The following is an 18469-nucleotide window of genomic DNA, read 5'->3' on the forward strand; positions in this document are numbered from 1 at the left end:
ATAATAATAATAATAATAATAATAATAATAATAATCTTGAGCAGAACAAAGGATTATACTTTCTGTTCGCTTGCGAACTATACAAGAGAATCTGATAAATAGTTTAAAGGTTATGTTCCTCAGAAAAATGCTCTTGAGTCAACGATTATTTCGAGCTATTTTGTTCGAAGGAACGAGAGCCAACATATCACACAGCAACAGAACGCCTTTGCAAGTACGCCGTGTGCTGGTGCTTATACAGTACTTTTCAGTATAAGAATATACGCAGGTAACAGGAATCTTTTCCTGTGTTGCAGTGACCGGCATTAAGAAATTTTCGCTAACAGTACCGATTGGTTAATTGCAAATACGCTCATTGCAACGGCACGCGCATTATCAGAAGGGACACTCCAAAGGGTGTAAACTGTTCTATGCTGATAACGCGCGTGCCGTTCGTTACTGGAAGGTTCCGGGCTCGCAGTGTTAAAGAAAGGAAACGCATCAAGGCAGATGACGATTATTGTTGTGTGGCAGAAGGGGCACGCCAAAGGGTGTGAACTGTTCTTAGAGTGTGTGTCACGCTCATAAGGAAGATGCTGTTCGTGACTTGGAAGTACCGAGCTCACAGCGTTAAAGAAAGGAAATGCGGGCAGCACAGACGACTATCATTGTTGTGGGCCAAGATACATCCGAAAGGGTGGAAATATTTTTACATTGTAAGGAAGAGGCGCATATATTATCGCACGTTCGAGACTTATACTCGCTTCTCGCATGTTTGCGCAGAAAAACGAAAGTCTGAGGGGCAAGAATTTCTCCTGGACAGCATAAGTTAAAGAAACGGGTAGGGTAATTGCCAAGTTTTTCCGGCAAACAACGGACGTACGAAGCATCGGGTATGACCAGCCGTCACTCGTGTGGGCCTCTCCCCACAAGCCGCCAGTACCCGTGGTTATCTAACAACAAAATTAGGGCTTAACGAGTATTAGATTAGAGGATTTTAATGATCAAATTCTCGAATAAAAGACGTATTGATAGCCAAAGACCATTCACTTTCGAAATTTCGAATATTCACCTACCCCTACAAAACATTTCGCTTGTGCTTTCATTGGCTGCATCACCTATTAATTTCATGTATTTAATACCTTAATAAAGATCAGGCTCATCGGTTCCCGTTATTTTTCTTACTGATTGCATAGCGAGGGCCTCGACTCAAGCATCCTCGACGTATAGAGGTAGCATACGAGGGTTTATCAGTTAGTTGCCAGTTGCTGTAAGGTCACGCACTACGTAACGCCTATAGACATTAATAAACATTCCGCCACCACAATGGCCACGAGCACCGCTAGATAACGCTTTCAAATGTAGGTTAAGCATACACACATATTAATACCTAAAAGAATAAACGGAGGGACAACCGTTGCCATAGGAACGTCGCGAGTTCGGCGCCCACCGGCGGAGAATTTCGTTTTCTTCCATGTGTACTTTTATTAACTTAGGAAAAGATGAGATTATATCGTAAATCCAACTTTTATCTTGAATTATCTCGATAGTACAATTAAAACAAAATGTTTCCAGAAGTGTGCGAATATTCGGAATTTCGAGTACGAATCCAAATAGTTGTTCGTATTCGATTCGTATGCGATTGGAGGATTCATCACTCTGAGTTGTCGAATATTTGTTTCTGTTCAGACATAAGGGTTAACAATACTCGTCAGAATCTACAGGGAGAAAGGCAAGTTGTGACTGCTCCGAACGATTCTGCCACAGGGGAGCCGCGGTTGCTGCGCACTGCATGAGCGAACGCATGTAGCAGCGAAATTGTGCTAAATAAATTCGTCCTTCAATAATGTTGCCTCGCTTTTGGGAGTCTTACGAATTTGTTTTCCCAATTTAGGGGAAAAAAATATACTCTAGTTTGGAAAGTCCAAACGTGTTTGCATTCCTTTAAAACACGAGCGGCACTGCACGTACACTTTACACTTTATTCCTTCGAGGAACACAGCAGTATATACAGGTGCAAGAGGTGACGTGCTGTTCCTGTGCTTCATACTGTCATCATGATGGTACCCTAGTACGACCACCCTTCATTTTCTCATTAACAGGATGCTCAGTTGACCGGACGTCCATTTCTGAACAGCGTTACACGCGTATCAAACGAAGAAAATAAGCCTTCTTATTATTACTTTTTTGCCAAGAGGATTCCAGGAAACCTTTATATACTTCACTTTCCATCGAAATGAGAAAAGACATTCACTTTGGTATTCCAAGGTTGTTTTTCTCAAGTAGTCGTATTCGACTTGATTCGCAAATTTCTGTATTCGAGCACTCCCAAAATATTTAATTTTCCTTGTAATTTCCTTGGCTTCACTGTTGGCAGGCTCCACGTGATTGTTACTTGAATAAAAACCGAGTTCCCCAGTCTTTATTCTAGTCAGCCATTCAAGAAATGATACGAGCTCCGACCATATATATTTAACGAATTTATCATCGAGAAATTTTGTCCACAATGGCACGTTTCCACGGACAATGTTTGCGAATAATAATCATTTTATATTTAGCTAGGTCACAAGGTGAGCGAGACTTAAGCAAGGTAAATGTGGATTCTGAAAACCTGCGTAACTTTCTGGCAACATGTTATAAATGACGCAAAATGTAGTATGGGAAAAGAAAAAAAAAACACTATGCACGAGAGAATCCTATGAGGATAACCACTCATGCCGAAAATACAGTAAGTAAGCAAAGATATTAGGAAGAGACACAACACAAGCGTTGCATTACTGTCTCTTTTCCTTAAGTCTTATAGTCCCCTTCCACGCCGTAGCCTTCAACATGAGTCCTTGACTTGCTCAATTCATTTTTTCATTGAGGCTAACCCCAGCAACAAAATTCCAGGGCATGCAGCCATTCATGAGCACGGATTTCAAGTATCACATCTGCAATACACTCTTTCATAAGCTTCCCCCAAGACATAAGGATTAGCCAACGTCAAGCCAAAGGACACACAATGAGATATGACGAAGATACCGAAGCCTATCTTAAGGACATTTGTCTGCTAACAAATTTAACACTGGGATGTCAATGGTCTGAAATTATGTAGGAATGATTCGAAAACACAAACAAACAACTGTAGAAGCAAATGAACAAAACGCACACTATAGAAGTAGAAACTCGGCCGTGGGCCACTAAAAGTATGTTCGCGTTGTACAGTCGTGTTTGAGATGGTCAAGAGTCAACGTCTGTCTGTTCATCGAGACTCATACTGTAGAACGACCATCTTGTTCAGGAGCAAGGAAACGAATCACACCAGTTTGGCTTTCGAGAAACACTCCCAGAAAAATTTATTTGGGACAGGTAAGGAGAGAGCCACGACAGGCGACGGCATCCTGTTTGTTTTATACTGTGATATCGTATCTGCTACTTCGACGCCATATAGATTAGAAACGAATTGTTGCGTGTGGCGTTTACTGCCTCTGCCAAGGAAGCTATTTCGCCTGTTATTCAATGTATTCTCTTTGTGTAGTATGTGTGTTCACCCCACATGCACATGTGAACGCAATGAGGCGTAACATATCAGTTTTTTTTTTCTTATCAGCAGTGTGTACACAAAAGAACTAACGAATTAATTAAATTCTTGGGCTTTACGTGCCAAAACTACGATCTCATCATGGGGCACGCAGTAGCGGGGTCTCGGAATTAACTTTGGCCGCCTGAGGTTCTTTAACGTGCACCCAAATCAAAGTACACGAGCGTCTTCGCATTTCACCTTCGTCGAAATGCGGCTGCCGCGGCCGGGATCGAACCCGCGACTTCGAGTTTAGCAGTGCAACGCCATAGCCTCAGCGGCGGGTCGCAACACAACTATAGGCTAAAGAAGCCCTAATAATAATAATAATAATAATAATAATAATAATAATAATAATAATAATAATAATAATAATAATAATAATAATAATAATAATAATAATAATAATAATAATAGGATACGGATCTTAAGGCTAATGGGAGAGCAAAAGGAGCGACATTCAACTGCTTAGAGTGAGCGGACAGGTACGATGGGTGCAAGAAAAAACAAATAAACAGAATATTAATGATTATTTCACTGACAGCTCTTGTGGAGTCCATAGCTATTGAGCGGCATATCGGTTCCAGGCCGATCACAGTTTGGGCCGACAGAAAGAAAGAAAGACGAAAAATGCGGCATTTGCTGGGCCTTTTGTCAAGAACTCAACGTGGCCTTCCTGTTAGAGGAGATGCTACTCTTATATTCCAGATACCTGCGATGCAAGCTGGCCACACTGATAGTTTTACCACGCACTCCACGCTACTTTCACCTATTTTCAGAGAGCGCAACAGTTAGAACAGTACACGTTGATTGGAGCCTATCAAATAAAAGGGAAATGGTTGTTGCTAATTGGTCGTGCATTCTAATTGAATCGCGCTGCTCAGCAACAAGAACGCATGGGAAAAAGACACACGGCACGTCAACCGGTACGTTCACGAGTAGCGCCTGTCCACGTCTCGTGCATCTTATTGCGGTGAGATTTTGATGCTCAGTAGCGCGACATATTTGAAACTGTTATTGGCAACTTTTACAGCGAAGCTGTGCCTCCGGACCCTGTGACGTCGTTGTCAGACTTCACAAAATAGGGGCCACGTGACCTAGCGGGAGAGGAAAAGAAGAGCACAACAGGGGGAAAGGCGTTGAAGTGACCCCTTTCCCCCTGTGAGAACGCTACCTTATGCGCAAATCTTATACGGTTGTCACACGGTGCATTTTCGGCGATCGAGCAAGATCGGCATCGAATTTATCGACAATTGATTCCACCCTGCCGCGAAAGAAACAGATGTTACGCTGGCGGTTTGCGGCCAACGAACAGTGCCCAGCGATTGGAACTCGGTACTAGGAGCGCGTGGCTGCCGGAACTTCTTGCTGGCGCAACGAGTACCGGCAGCCACATCAACCGCCAAATAAATCCTACCAATCGTCAAAACGATTGCAGCGCCCGCATCTCCAGTGATGGGCCTTGCGCCCAATATACGGAGCGTTGTATTAGTGGTTCCGCACATTCCACCCCAGCTATAGCTATGGGATGACCACGAGTAGCGCGTACTCCCGAGGAAGAAGCTGCCTACCACGAGCGTCAGCGAGAGTTGGCTCGTGAACGGGCTCGTTGTCGTAGGGGCGACACCGAGCTGCGCGCCAGAGATGCCGAGTTTAAACGGCAGCGCCGAGAGGCCGATCCCGAAGTGCGCGCCCGAGACGCGGAAACACATCGGCAGCGCCAGGTGAAGGATGGGGAAACAAAAGATCTATAGCACAGACTACCTGCGAAGTTTGGCTTGCATGGTGCAACACTCGGTGTAACTAACACAGCTTCGCTGTTCGACCATCTTCACGGACTGGAAGGGGGCGGTGATTTTCTTTTTCTCTGGCCACGCGGTTAATGTACAGCCGACCGCAAAAGCGTTCGAAACACGGAACTAGATCAAACGAAAACAGAAACAAATTTCCTCTTGACCTCGTCTGGCAGGATCAAGAGGAAATTTGAGCGATGCGATGGTTGTGCGGGGAAGTATCCATTGCACGCTTAGAATGAAGGGTGGACACATTGGCTTTGGCTAAGGCTGAATTTCCTTCCTACTTGGGCTCAGCCTTCACAAAAGTCAGTATAAAATTAGGTTGTCTTATGTTGTCAGAAAGTATGTTGAGGGCGACTTTCTGTCGTCCGCAACCTAATTTCTGTGGAGAAGTAACTGAATATCATGCACAATTTTTTGCAACGGCGGACACACACACACACACACACACACACACACACACACACACACACACACACACACACACACACACACACACACACACACACACACACATACCGGTATATATATATATATATATATATATAGTGATCAAGTCTTTAAATATAATTCACAAAACAAGCTCGCAGCACGCACGGCATTACATTCACAATGTACCACCCAACAATAGCACAGAGTACATGTAACATACAACCTAGCAGCCTTATCATTCTGAAACGTAGCTCTAGCCATCACTTGTGCAGACGGATTGACTACCTCAGATCAAAACTAAGGGAAACTCACCCAATTTCGGCAGAGAGAGGAAAGGTTGGCAGCAGTGAAGGCGCTCACGGGACGCAGCTATTAGATATATCGCTTTCAAACTTTTCTTAAGAACAGCGCAAAAAAAAAAATAAATAATGGCAGCCTCAAAGTTTTCAAGCGACGCCATGCAGACTGATGTATATAAGTGGAATCTAGAAGAAGAAACAAGAGATTGAAAAAAAAAACAAAAGACAAAACAAAACAAAACATCCCAAAGACAGACACCACACAACCTGTCGAGACGCATGCTCGCCCCACCAGGTACAAAACCGAGGCGCGTGCGCCAGCGCGACTGCAGTCGCGGCACGCGCGGGCCGTCTCCAAAATCGCGCACCCGTCTCGTAGCTCCATTTTTCCCCAAAAAAAGCCCTGTGTATCGGGATAACAGGGAAACGCTGCGTTGGGCTCGTGTGGCTGAGTGGCACCGGAAACTATTTACTACTTTTATGCCAAAGCGCGGTCCTTTTTTTTTATTGTTATTCTGATTCGAGTCAGGATGTGCGAGAACCTTTGCTACCGCCACGTACGGGGAAATGTCTTTGTGAGCGACGCCACGTAACCCTCGACCTACCATTCTTTTTTAAAGGAAATCAGTCTGTTATATTCCGAGACGGAGAGGGCAGGGCTGGGGCGGGGGGGGGGGAGGGATACGTAGGACGGAATTGAGAGAGGGGGCCGTAAAAGCGAGAGGGGGTGGGGTTGCAACCTTCGCAAACTGAAGAGCGGGACGGTGACCCCTGCCCGCAGATGCGCCGCTCAACCGGCTCCCGCGTTGCCAGATGCGTGCACGCGCGCCACGCGGCGCCTGGATGGAGACGAACGGTCTCCGCAGACGCAGCGGCGGAGGGCAGCTGACTCGCGGCACAAAGCGGCCGCACTTGACCCGTCGGAGCGGTCCTTGACTCGACCTCCGAGTGCCGCAGAGTTCAAAAGGGCGCTGCGCGCAGTGGTGCCGCGAACCCAGAAGCTTCGGCTCGCGTTTTCCATCTCTGCCGGAACTGCGAAGCCGCTACGCGCGAGAACACTTAATCGCGCAGCCAGGACGACCACCATAAGCAGATGTAACAAAACTTGGGGCTGTAACAGAGCTTTAGCAAAAAAAAAAAGAGAAAAAAAACAGCCGTCAGCCCTCAGGCTTTGAAGACTACGCCTTATAATGCACAAGAGAAACGGGAACTCTCCATCACATGACCAGGACAAACCGAGATGCACGCAGACACGAGCACAGACCGAATAACTCGTACCTTGCGAGCCATATTGGCATCCCGAGTGAGAATCTTGCTCTTTATTTTTTTCCTGCTTCTGGCAGCATTTCAGGTGCACAATTAAACTTTGAGATAGAAAAAAGTATTCAAGAGCATTGCTGATTCCCACAAAAGCACGATTTGAAACCCAAAAAGGGTCTGTTGTCATTGCTTTTCGGGTGTAAGTTTCAATTAAAGCAAGCGTTAGAACCACCAAAGAGATTAACGCACCGACACTACTTTCTGCTTAACTATATACAGCAAATATGTAGTGCAAACTACAGTGGCCGGAGTAACAATGGAAGCATCAGCGAGAATTCACACTTCACAAGACTCTCCTATAGGCGTGCAGAACGTATCAAGGGCTTTTGTCCAGACGCCTCAACAGAAAAAAAAGGAGAAAAAAAGAGAGAACAAGAGGCAAAAAAAAAGAAAAGTAGAGGAAAAGAAAGGATTTGGGGGAAAACCTCAACGGTGTGGTCAAGCGAGGGCCGGACCTGCGCCAAACAAGAGTTGCGCTTCCTTTTCGGTTCGCGGACGGCCAGCGTCCGTGCCATGGCCTCGGGAGCTCATAAAAAAGTCAGCAGCCAAAGCCCACAGCCCTGTCGCCACGCTGACCAGCTGACCAACAAATCCTACGTCAAGCTGGCGTGTTGACCACGTCCGCTTTGGCCGATGCCTCGCGGGGGTTCCCCTTGTCCCGAGCCGCTTTCTCCCGGTGGGTCGGACAGCCGACACGGGCCAGTAAAGCAGCCCGCACGCAACGCTACGCGAGTAAAAAAGAAACGCCAAACAAGTCGCGTGCGCGTGCGCGCGCGCGCGCGCACACACACACACACACACACACACACACACACACACACACACACACACACACACACACACACACACACACACACACACACACACACACACACACACACACACACAAAGTGAAGGACGGCAGCGCTTAGAACCAGCCTGGCAACCACGTGACCCTGCTTTTCCAGCGCAGGGCAGTTTTCCGCTAGGTTCTCTTTTTTTTTGCGCGCGCTCTTTTTCTTTCTCTGTTGTCGCGTTGTTGTGCGTGCGCGTGTCTGGCGCGAGCTTTTGTGAGTGAACGAGCGTGGCGCGCGTGGGCTTACTTTATTGTTGTTTTGCCGCGCGGACATTTTCCCCAATTCCCCATTTCCCCCTGCACCTACTTTTTCTTCCTTTTCTCCCCTAGTTGCGGGGGATCGGTGAGCGCGTGTTCAGCTCAGCGTCCGAGCTCCAGACACGGACGAGCCACGCGTGGTCGCGCCAGCGTAGCTGCGCTTGCGAGGCCTGCGCGACGCCGGTAGGGCCGGGAACTCGAGAGACCCAGCAGCCGGCAAGAGCAGCAGCCAGGTGAGTCTCGAGCGCGCCCTGTCGCGAGGCCGCTTTGCAATTGCGGCTAACGTGGAGCGCCAGGAGTCGCGGGAAAGACGATCCGCACCCTCCGCCCCCACTCTCCTAACGGCGCCCAGCATCTTCCAAGGCGTGACGAGAAGGAAGAGCGGGCGCTCTGCGTCTTCCTCTTCGCTCCCAGCTCCCTCTTTCCTTCAGCGTCGCGCTTTCGAATGTGTCTTGACGGTAATTATTTATGCGGGCCCATGGCGGGCGGGGGCGGCGCCTAGGTTGCGCGCGCACGAATCAATAATGAGCGGCTGTGGTGCGCGGCAAATGGGAGGCACCGCCCTAAACGCGCCGTTCCTCGCAGGCAGCCCGCCGGGAGTTTCGACCCGACCACTCCTGACTTCGCTTTTGTCTCCCCCCCCCTCCCCCTCCTCGCGCAGCCCCTTTGTTTTTATTAATTGGGACGGCCCTGCACTTGCATGTGACGGCGGCACGCGAATGAGGCCCCGAACCCATCTTCAGCCGCCTCGGCACGATCGAACACGATGGCATAACCGACGCGCTGCAGCACGGCATCGGGGAGAGAGAGAGAGAATAACGAGTGGCGCGTTCCCGCGGCGTGCGAACTCTCTGGGACAGTGCCATCGGGCCGTCGTAAGCGGGATCGAGATAAAGGTGGCCTACAGGCGTGACAGCACTTCTCAGCAATCAGCCAGTGCTGGAGAGAAATGTTGACACACAGGTCACAGTTGGAGGTAGGCAGCAAAGCCGAGAGTGCTCAGTGAAAGAGTTTATGTCATCTATAAGAAACTTCTATGGCCTCATCCGAAGAACCGGACAGCCACGGGGCAGTCACCCAAATGCGTATTCACGACAAGAAAACGCAGGTTCACAGGCACCGGCGCACTATACATGCCCCGGCTGCAAAAATGATGTTACGATGAGCGAGTGGTACGTTCACATTGTACATTCACGTTGTACACCCGTGAGCAAAAGTATACCGACCACAGGGTCGCCGTAAAAACAGAATTTCTTCATAATTAACACGCGTAAAGGGAAACTGACGAGTGCACTCAAAAACTCGCAATGCCCAGTTTGGACTGCAGCCTTTAAAGGTTGCATTCACAGACAGAGGAGAAAATGAGTTTCATTGGGCAATCCCTGGTCCGTATACTTTTGCTCACGGGTGTACGTGTGCAAAGCGATACCTAAAGCACACAATGAAAACAAGAGAAAGTATTTAGAGGCACATCAAGTGTATTTACTGGACTACATATATAAACGCGACCGAACTGCGTTAAAGATGCAAATACAGACAATCTGTGTTTTTCCTGCGCGTAGGGCTTTCAGTCTCGCGGACCAACTATACTTTGCGATGTTAAATTACTAGCGCTGTATGCCAAAACCACGGATAAGTTCATATTTGGCATGCGCACAAGAAAGAAAAACGCAGTAAAGCCATACAAAGGCGGGATTGTATAGTGGTGACTATCTCGCAATGGATGGCAATGGTATGAGCGCAGGACAAAATAATGATTGTGGCCTTTGTTCTACAACATAGCATACATATACTTGAAGAAACACAGAATAGAAAGAGATACGCTACATCAAACATACAGAAAGGTGGTGTACTGCTTTTGGCATTATTTTAGCATCAGTGCTTGCTACAGGACGTTTCTTGTTTCGCAGTATAGAGTTGTGTGACATTTTCTTTGCTTTATTTATTTTTTTTCTTTACAGAAACACAACATAACAACGGTTCATTGCGCTTTGTTTGACAAAACAAAACACAATGCACCACCACAACGTTGAGTGCAATGGTTCTTCTTTATCCCCAAAGGCCGCTGACCTCCCAGTATGACTCGAAAACTTCTACGAAGATAACCTCGGACGGTTCTCCGCGATTGAAACTTGATACTGAGACCGCATGGCAACCAGCGCTTTTTGCACTACTGGTGGGCGCTGGGTGATCGCTCAGCAGCCGAATACAGTTACAATGCATGATAAGGACTATCGCTTTTATTTAAAAAAGGCATATATATATATATATATATATATATATATATATATATATATATATATATAGAGAGAGAGAGAGAGAGAGAGAGAGAGACCAGAATGTTCTGTGGGTCAAGTACGTATTTTTTTTTTATCATAGGTTTTTACGTGCCAAAACCACATTCTGATTATGAGGAGGCCCGCCGTAGAAGAGGGCTCCGGAAATTTTGACCACCTGGGGTTCTTTAACGTGCATCTAAATCTAAGTACACGGGCGTCGACGCATTTCGCTCTCATCGAAATGCGGCCACCGTGGCCGGGATTCGATCCCGCGAGCTCGCGCGCAGCAGCCCAACACCGTAGCCACTGAGCAACCACGGCGGCTTGGTCCGGCAAGTATGTAGTTGAGAAAGAAGGAGCACAATTACGAAAAAAAAAACATTTTTTCTTGCCAACGTTTCGGCCGTGGTACGGCCTTCGTCAGACTAGAGAAGGTAGTAATGGTTATATCTAGTCGTGGTGCGTTCAAGAAAACTAATCAAACGCCCCAGAGCAGTTTCTGCCGATTCTAGGACAGACAACAAGCCGCTCATTTGACTCTATCACGTGCACTCTGAGCCGTCCAAAATGTTTTTAACACCTTGAACTGTCGTCAGGCTCAAGGAAAGCGAAACAGCGGGAAAAGGACCAGTTTTATTTGTATATGCGTCTTAACCATTTTTGGCTAATGATAACTGATAAAAATAATGATTATAGTTGTCTTTTCTTATTTTCACTAGCTAAGCAATGTGTTCTAGTATACTAGTGGCTTGCAGAAGTACAAGTGCTAGCGTAAGAAAAAAAAATAATAATAAAAGAAAAACAATAACGCTTAGCTCTCACGAATAGCTTAAGTTGCCGCCATTCATTATGAAATCTTGCAATTCGGTCCCCCAGACCGCATGACATTTGATTTCTTGCTCGCAGGACCAACTAGGCCTTACAGAGTGTGAGCTTAGTAATGAGAATACATATAAATATATATGTATCGCACATACTTCATTTTATTAGACAATCGGAAACGGTGTGCTTGAATTACAAGGGATCCGTCATGGAGTCGACGGAGAAGGGAGGCGGTTCCAGTTCTGTGTAATCTTCAGCACAAATGAGTTAATGTATTCACGAGATCCAATGGACAGTAACAGCTCTGCTTAATTAGTAATTCTCAGCAAAATAAGAAGAAACAACGTTTGTTAATTCATAATTGTGTGTCATAAGTCAATTTATCACTGAGTCTCTAAGCACTGACTTTTCTGCAGCTCTTTCTGGACTATATACTGGAAAGCCCAGGAAGCGTTTATAGTTCCACGTATAACCATATTCGCCGCTCTTGAGAGAAAATGGGCGCCGGCATCATGCATACAATCCCAATGCAGTTATTCAGTTTAATACACCGATACGACTCAAAGTGGGGCGTAATCTGCGGCGTGAAACAGGTCGATAAGTGCGACAGATGACAGCATTTTCAATATCCAAACTGGTTGCTCAGAGGAATACAGTACAATACATTGTCCCTGGATCTCAACGCAACGTGCACCATTGCTTTCTTGGTTCTGTGGCTGCAAGAGCTTTCTTTCTTTTTTAGTGCATTTTCTTTTTATTTCGGCGCTATTACAGCAAGACAAGAATGCGGGGGTCGTGAAATCAAACGCTCGTCTCAGCGCAGCGTCCGACTTGTCGCTGTTCAGCAAGTCATGAGAGGATCCATTGACCAAATGTGAGAGAAAGCTTGCGAATCGGAGCCGCCCGAGGGGAACACGCAAAAAAAATCACCACGAAAAGCCCTGCAAGTGGTGGCCATCTACTAACGTACGATGAAACCACAGCGGGAAAGTTGTTGATAGCAGCGCTGTTGCCGATGTGTACATTTGTGCCTATATGCAGGATAATTGGCGTGCTTTACTCGCGTGCACGGGTATCAGTGCAAGACCTGCGCCCGTTCTACCGTCTCCTGGTCACTTGCGCTCCATCCGCCTATAAGTGTAAACTGACCAGCCATCATCCACCTTGGCGTTATGAGCGGGTCATACGTTGAATATTAGCATCTAATCATATGTGGCATCTTAAACTTGAAGGCCCCTGCGGCAGGAGAGGTTTGAAAAAATCTGTATGTCGTCAACAGAGAAAAACAAACATGTCTCAGGCACGCACAAATATTAGAACGTTAAGCAATGTTAGCGCTAAATTAAACACTTCCCTGATCTACGAATACAAAATGTAAGATAACGCACAACAAGGTTAATGATAAAACGTTATCGCCGGCCCACCCGAAAAAGTCCGGCCAGCTTTCCGACGTACGGGCAAGGTAATAGTTATATAGGCTCCTTTTCGACAAGTTCTATGTCAGCAGTCACCTCGTAAAAAATCCTTGCAGGGCCAAGGCATACGCATCCAATATATGTATACTAACATATATCGGTTACTTGTATTACACTCGACAACATGACTGGAGAGTACCAAACATTCTCTAAAGGGGAAATAAGCAGCATTCCTATAATTTCTGGACATTATTTAATCGATGGGGCTTCGTGTCCCAAACCAAACCCCACCAATTGATTAGCTATCACGCGCGCTATCATACCTGCATCCTCTCCCGAGTTTTTCGTAATTTTTTCGAACAACATTTTTTTGTGTGTGGAAACTAAACAAGTTTCCACACTATGGAAAAAAAAACAGCATGGGCAACCCAACCGGAACTGCAATGCAGTTCATATATATTTGAAATTCGTGCAAAACAGAAAGTTTCTAGTAAAAGGCTATGCTTCGAGTACCGGTTAACTTGAATTCTGCAGTTACAGTGTGCCCCCTAATTTTCGGTAATTTATAATCGCGTTGATGACTAGCACACAAATCATAATGCTCGCCACTCCTATAAAGCTCAGTCAAAAAATTTTTTTCTGGAATACCCGATTTTTAACAGTTTGAGAGAGTCGCCACAAAAACATAAGATACTTAGTCCCATATACCTGAAATATACTAAAAAAAAATTGAACTGTTGCATAAATATATAACTAGATTTTTCTTTAGATGCACGTCTTGCCGCACTACGTTCCTTTCTCCCCTTCTGTCCTTCAGATTATGACATTTCGCTCCCTGCAGATTTACAAACCTCATTCACGTCCTTTCTTATTAAGTTCTTGTTTTCTGGCTGTTTTAGGAAATACATCAAAGTATTCGGGGTTGGATTCGACGTTCGAAGTAGACTTTGCCAGAATACTTGTATTCCGTTGGCACGTTTTACTGATAGTACATTTAGCATCAAAGTAAACAGACTCCAGCATTTAATAAGATACATAAAGAAGTTTAATTCTTTGCGATCACAAGGAATGGATGCAAAGAATGGATTTTACCTTACACTAATACAACAACACCAGTAGCGTTACCGATACTAAAGGTATTTTCTAGTTTATCAGTGTTTTTCTAATAAAGATTCTCTCTCTCTCTCTCTCAGTGGTTAATATATCGTGATTGAAAATTTTTAATGAAGCAGTAACGACGACAAATTATGTTCAGTATGTAGTTGCAGTCAGTAGAAATGTCAGCAGAAAAGCACAAGGATGGCCAGATAAGGTGTCATGTGACAATGATATTATTCTAAGAATATGAAGCACTTGATTTCTCAATACAGATAGTAGTGAAAGGCAAGTACCGATAACGGGCAAGAACCTGTCAAGCATTACATATTCTCTTGTATAAGTTAGAAGTTGATATCAAGTGAATGTTTTGACTTGCGAGCATCGGTAGCCACATTGTCTTTAATGGTGCAAGTCGATTCCGTTGCAATGCGTCGATGTCGTTAACGATGCGCTAGGCTATTCAGACGGCGATTAAGCAGATACATTGTAAACATTATAGGCTACATACGTGCACACATGCACACATGCGTATGTAGTTTTATTATCCGCGAAAAATTCAGGTACATTACGTGCCCGAAGAACCGCAAGGTATACTGTGCGACTTACTGTTTATGAAACACGGGGAATGTACGGGTCTCATTTTGCTGGTGGCGTTCGAGTTACACATGCCTGTTGAATGTACGTCAATGCACAGCACAGCTCTGTATAGAAAGGTACCAGTGCCATCAACCACAAGTAATCTGATGCAACGCCTGTGGATATTACACTTGCCAGAAGGAAATCTTCGAACGCGCTCTACGCTCAGGTGTTCCCTTTAACAGCGAACCGCACTGTACACGTGGGCGGCACACGACGAGGCAGACTTTTTAATCATGAAATGCTTTTAGATCCCGTGGTCAGCGACCTTCAAGTGACCTTGAGCCAAAAGCCAGAGCTGTTATCCGTGCATTCAAATGAGAACATCCAGGCAATTTGCGAGAACAAGACGAGAACATCCGGGCAACCAGTTAAAACTTAAGAAAATGCGGTCTCTGGCCCCCAACCCTTTGTACAGGACCGCATTACATACGCTAATTACTGCCCAAACAAATTACAAAAAATATTACTTCCGAGTTCTCCCTAATGTCTGTTCACAATATCCCTCGATCAACCTGTAACTTCTAGAACGCTGAAGTGTTATTTGTCATTTCCAATAGCGACGTTCAAAAGGCGGATCTTTTGGTGCTGAGACAGTGTTGCCTGTGCCCTTTGGAACGCCAGCGGCTCGTGAGTTCCGCGACGCGGGTTCTGCGCCGCCTCATTCGAGAGATGGTGGCGATTTTCTTCTAGCTGGGCAGTGCGCTCTGTCTCCCTGGCGTCTTTCGCTACCTATCGTGCCGCCTTCAGCCGGTTTTCTTCGTCTAGCTGGGCAGCGTCCATATGGACAAGTGCATAGTACGGCGTGGTGCGGTGTGGTGTGGTGGGGTGTGCCGTTGCGAAAATGCTCTACGTCCATTTTAAGATAGTGGTTAGTATCATCTCCAACCGACCTGCTTTGTCGCTTGCCATTTCATGCTTACACCTACTCTCGATTACGGAAAAGCCAGCAATTTTTTTTTTCAATTTAAAGTGGGCTACTTTAAGGGATGCTAATTAAAAAAAAGGCCACATAAATGATCGCTCACAGTCAACCGATAAGAAAACAGAAAATAACAACGCAGTCAAGCAACGTAGTCGTAAAACGCGAATGCAGGTAAATCACAGAAAAGTGTCAAACATAGAACCATACAAAATAGTAATGCGGTAGTTGAAATTCAACGTAAAGAGAGATAGAGCGTTAGCATAGCTTTTCATGAAGTTGCTCTTAATCAGAATGTAATAACTACCACTTTGGCTTTGCTTCTCCACCAGAGTGAATGCAATAGACATTTAAAGGCGTACTACAGGCGATGCCTCTTATCTTTACATAACTGAGAAAATGAGAGCTAGAATCTGACCCCCAGATGAGCCAGGATTAAAGAGTACTTGATCGACAGCTACAGTCAGTAAAGCAATGCAAGAGAAGAAACTTATTAAACAAGGCTACAAAGCTATCAATATTTATTTTGCCCAAAATTACCTAGTCCGCGGCACACTTGGTTACACGGCTCAAACAAACAGAAATTGTGAAAATGTATAGTTCCTGCCATTAAATAATTGCTTGTATGTGATGTTTTAAAGGCGTCTATTGTTCATCGCAACACAGTTTTGCAGAAACTGTTTCCCTCAAGTGGGATTAAACTAGTTATTAGAATCGACGAATTTATTGATATTTGTACATAACGGACATTTTTCACACAACGCTGTAGCGATGGTGTACTACAGTGACAAGCATTCTCTGCTACCCGATTTCGAGATATATAACAAAACGATTCCAATACTCTAGTGAAGAAAATGTTCACATTTGTAGATGGACAATTGAGGAGTATCTTAGAAAATAAGCGTAGGGTATCTGCTAGTGAGTCTCAGCATTCTATCGTTGACTATGTTAGGAGGACACTAGAAGACACTGAATTCCATACCAATGGTTCGTTCTTTCGATAAACATTGCAAAATGTGCACTAATGAAGACAGATGATAAACAGAAAGAAGTAACTGTGGAATATAATGCAGCGAATAACACAGCGTTGTAAACGCAATTATATGAAGTCAATAACCTATAAAGAGTCATATGGTATGGCAGATAACAATCACGACATTTCCTCTAACGAGAGGAACGCGTACTTTGTGAGCCCAGGAGATACAAGTTCTAATGCAGGTGAGGGTTCTTGTCATGCATTACTTTTATTTTCGGTTCATTCGTCGTAAATATGATATTTATCTTTGAAGAGAGGAGAAAAACAACTGATTCTGCCTTTCATACTGAAATAAACAGAAGAAATATACAGAGGCACTGGGTTAGAGGAAAGTTGACAGCGTCCCGATATCACCGCAATGGAAGCCAACAACCTTTCCTTTCCAGAATCTTCCTCCACATTGCGGGTTCCCATGATAACTCAAGACGTTCGTCATGTCGAACACAACCAACTATACCGAATCAATCTTTACGAGCTTGAACAATCGTTATTAGTGCACATACCATCGCGCCGTTTTCGTTCACTGCATTCGCTCCCTGCGAGCGCTTTCTACTTAGCTCTTGCGGTATTTCGACGCTCGAGATAAAAACACGGCTCCAGGTTGGACATTATCAATTTTACGCTCGGCGCTTTATTTTTCGTGCGTGCGTTCGTGAGCGAACACAATGGCTTTGTGTATTGCCCGAGGGCTCTCTTATATTCCGGCCGCTGGCTTGGCTGCCGCACTGGACAACCTCTTTGTTTAGCTGTGTAGTTTTCACACAAAGCGTAGACAACGGGAAGGGACAGACGAGACGACGTATAATTTTTCTGTCGAAGGTTTAAGCCAATCGCCTTCCTTGGCGGTGAGTACGGCGGTCTGTTATTATTATTATTATTTTGCTCTAGTTCAGCTCTGTTCCGTGGCTCATCTTCGATTCTGTGCTCATCTAACTCTCCCGTTATCTTCTTTATTTTTTTTTCTCCTCTCTCTCGTTGCGAAGTCGTTCAGCGGGGCAACATTTGGCTTCCTTTTGTGCCTCGGCTGCCATTGTCCGCCACAGCATGCTCTGGTAGTGGATAATTGTGGAATTCAAAAGCTCGGCGTAAAATAAATCGTACGCGCGAGAGAGAGGATGCCAACATCGCAAGGGGGCAAGCGGCCACTTTTCTCTCTCTCGCTTTTCCAATTCTACCTTTCCGAGAAACGTCTGCCAAAGAAAAACAACTGAACAGAAAAAAAAATACAGAAGAGTAGAAACCATCGATGAAGCGGGAGCGAAGGAGACGCGCCAGTGACGGAAGCGAAGCGTGTTCAGTTGGGTAACGCCGAGTTTCCTATTGGACCGGGCGAACAATCGAAAATTGCGCAGTTTATTATGATGATTTCTGATGGGGCTCCATTCCTCCGCCTCGCGGTGGCTCGCAACCACCGCTTGTCGTTATTTTTTACTCCCCCCCCCCCCTTTTCATGTTTCCTTTCTCTACGAGCGTCTTCTTTTGGTGCCGTGTCTCCTTTCTTTTCCTCTTTTTCTCGGTTCTTGCGGTCTATTATATTTCTTCGCTCGCTCATCTAGCCCGCTTTTCATCCATCCCGGTCTTTTCTTCCATCTCCAAACCCGGCCTGCGCTCTTACGCCATTGAAGCGTTCGCCGGCCGAGAATAACCGAACGTCTCGAGAAGCAGATCCCATTGTTGAATTGGGCTTCGGCGCACGCACCCGCTCGTGGTAATACTGCCAGTAATTCGGTTAAGGGCCTTTCCCCACGCTCCTCGGCAATGCGCCACGGGCGCCTGTAAA

The 18469-nt window shown here is 45.6% G+C and overlaps 1 protein-coding gene across 1 annotated transcript in view; it reads right to left on the bottom strand.

The window, feature by feature from the left end:
• LOC142560417 (protein-L-histidine N-pros-methyltransferase) overlaps positions 1-18469 on the bottom strand; it is a 205130-nt gene that overhangs the window by 107401 nt on the left and 79260 nt on the right. The window lies entirely within an intron of this gene.

Source organism: Dermacentor variabilis, chromosome 1, assembly GCF_050947875.1.
Source record: "Dermacentor variabilis isolate Ectoservices chromosome 1, ASM5094787v1, whole genome shotgun sequence".
In the NCBI taxonomy this organism is placed as follows: Eukaryota; Metazoa; Arthropoda; class Arachnida; order Ixodida; family Ixodidae; genus Dermacentor; species Dermacentor variabilis.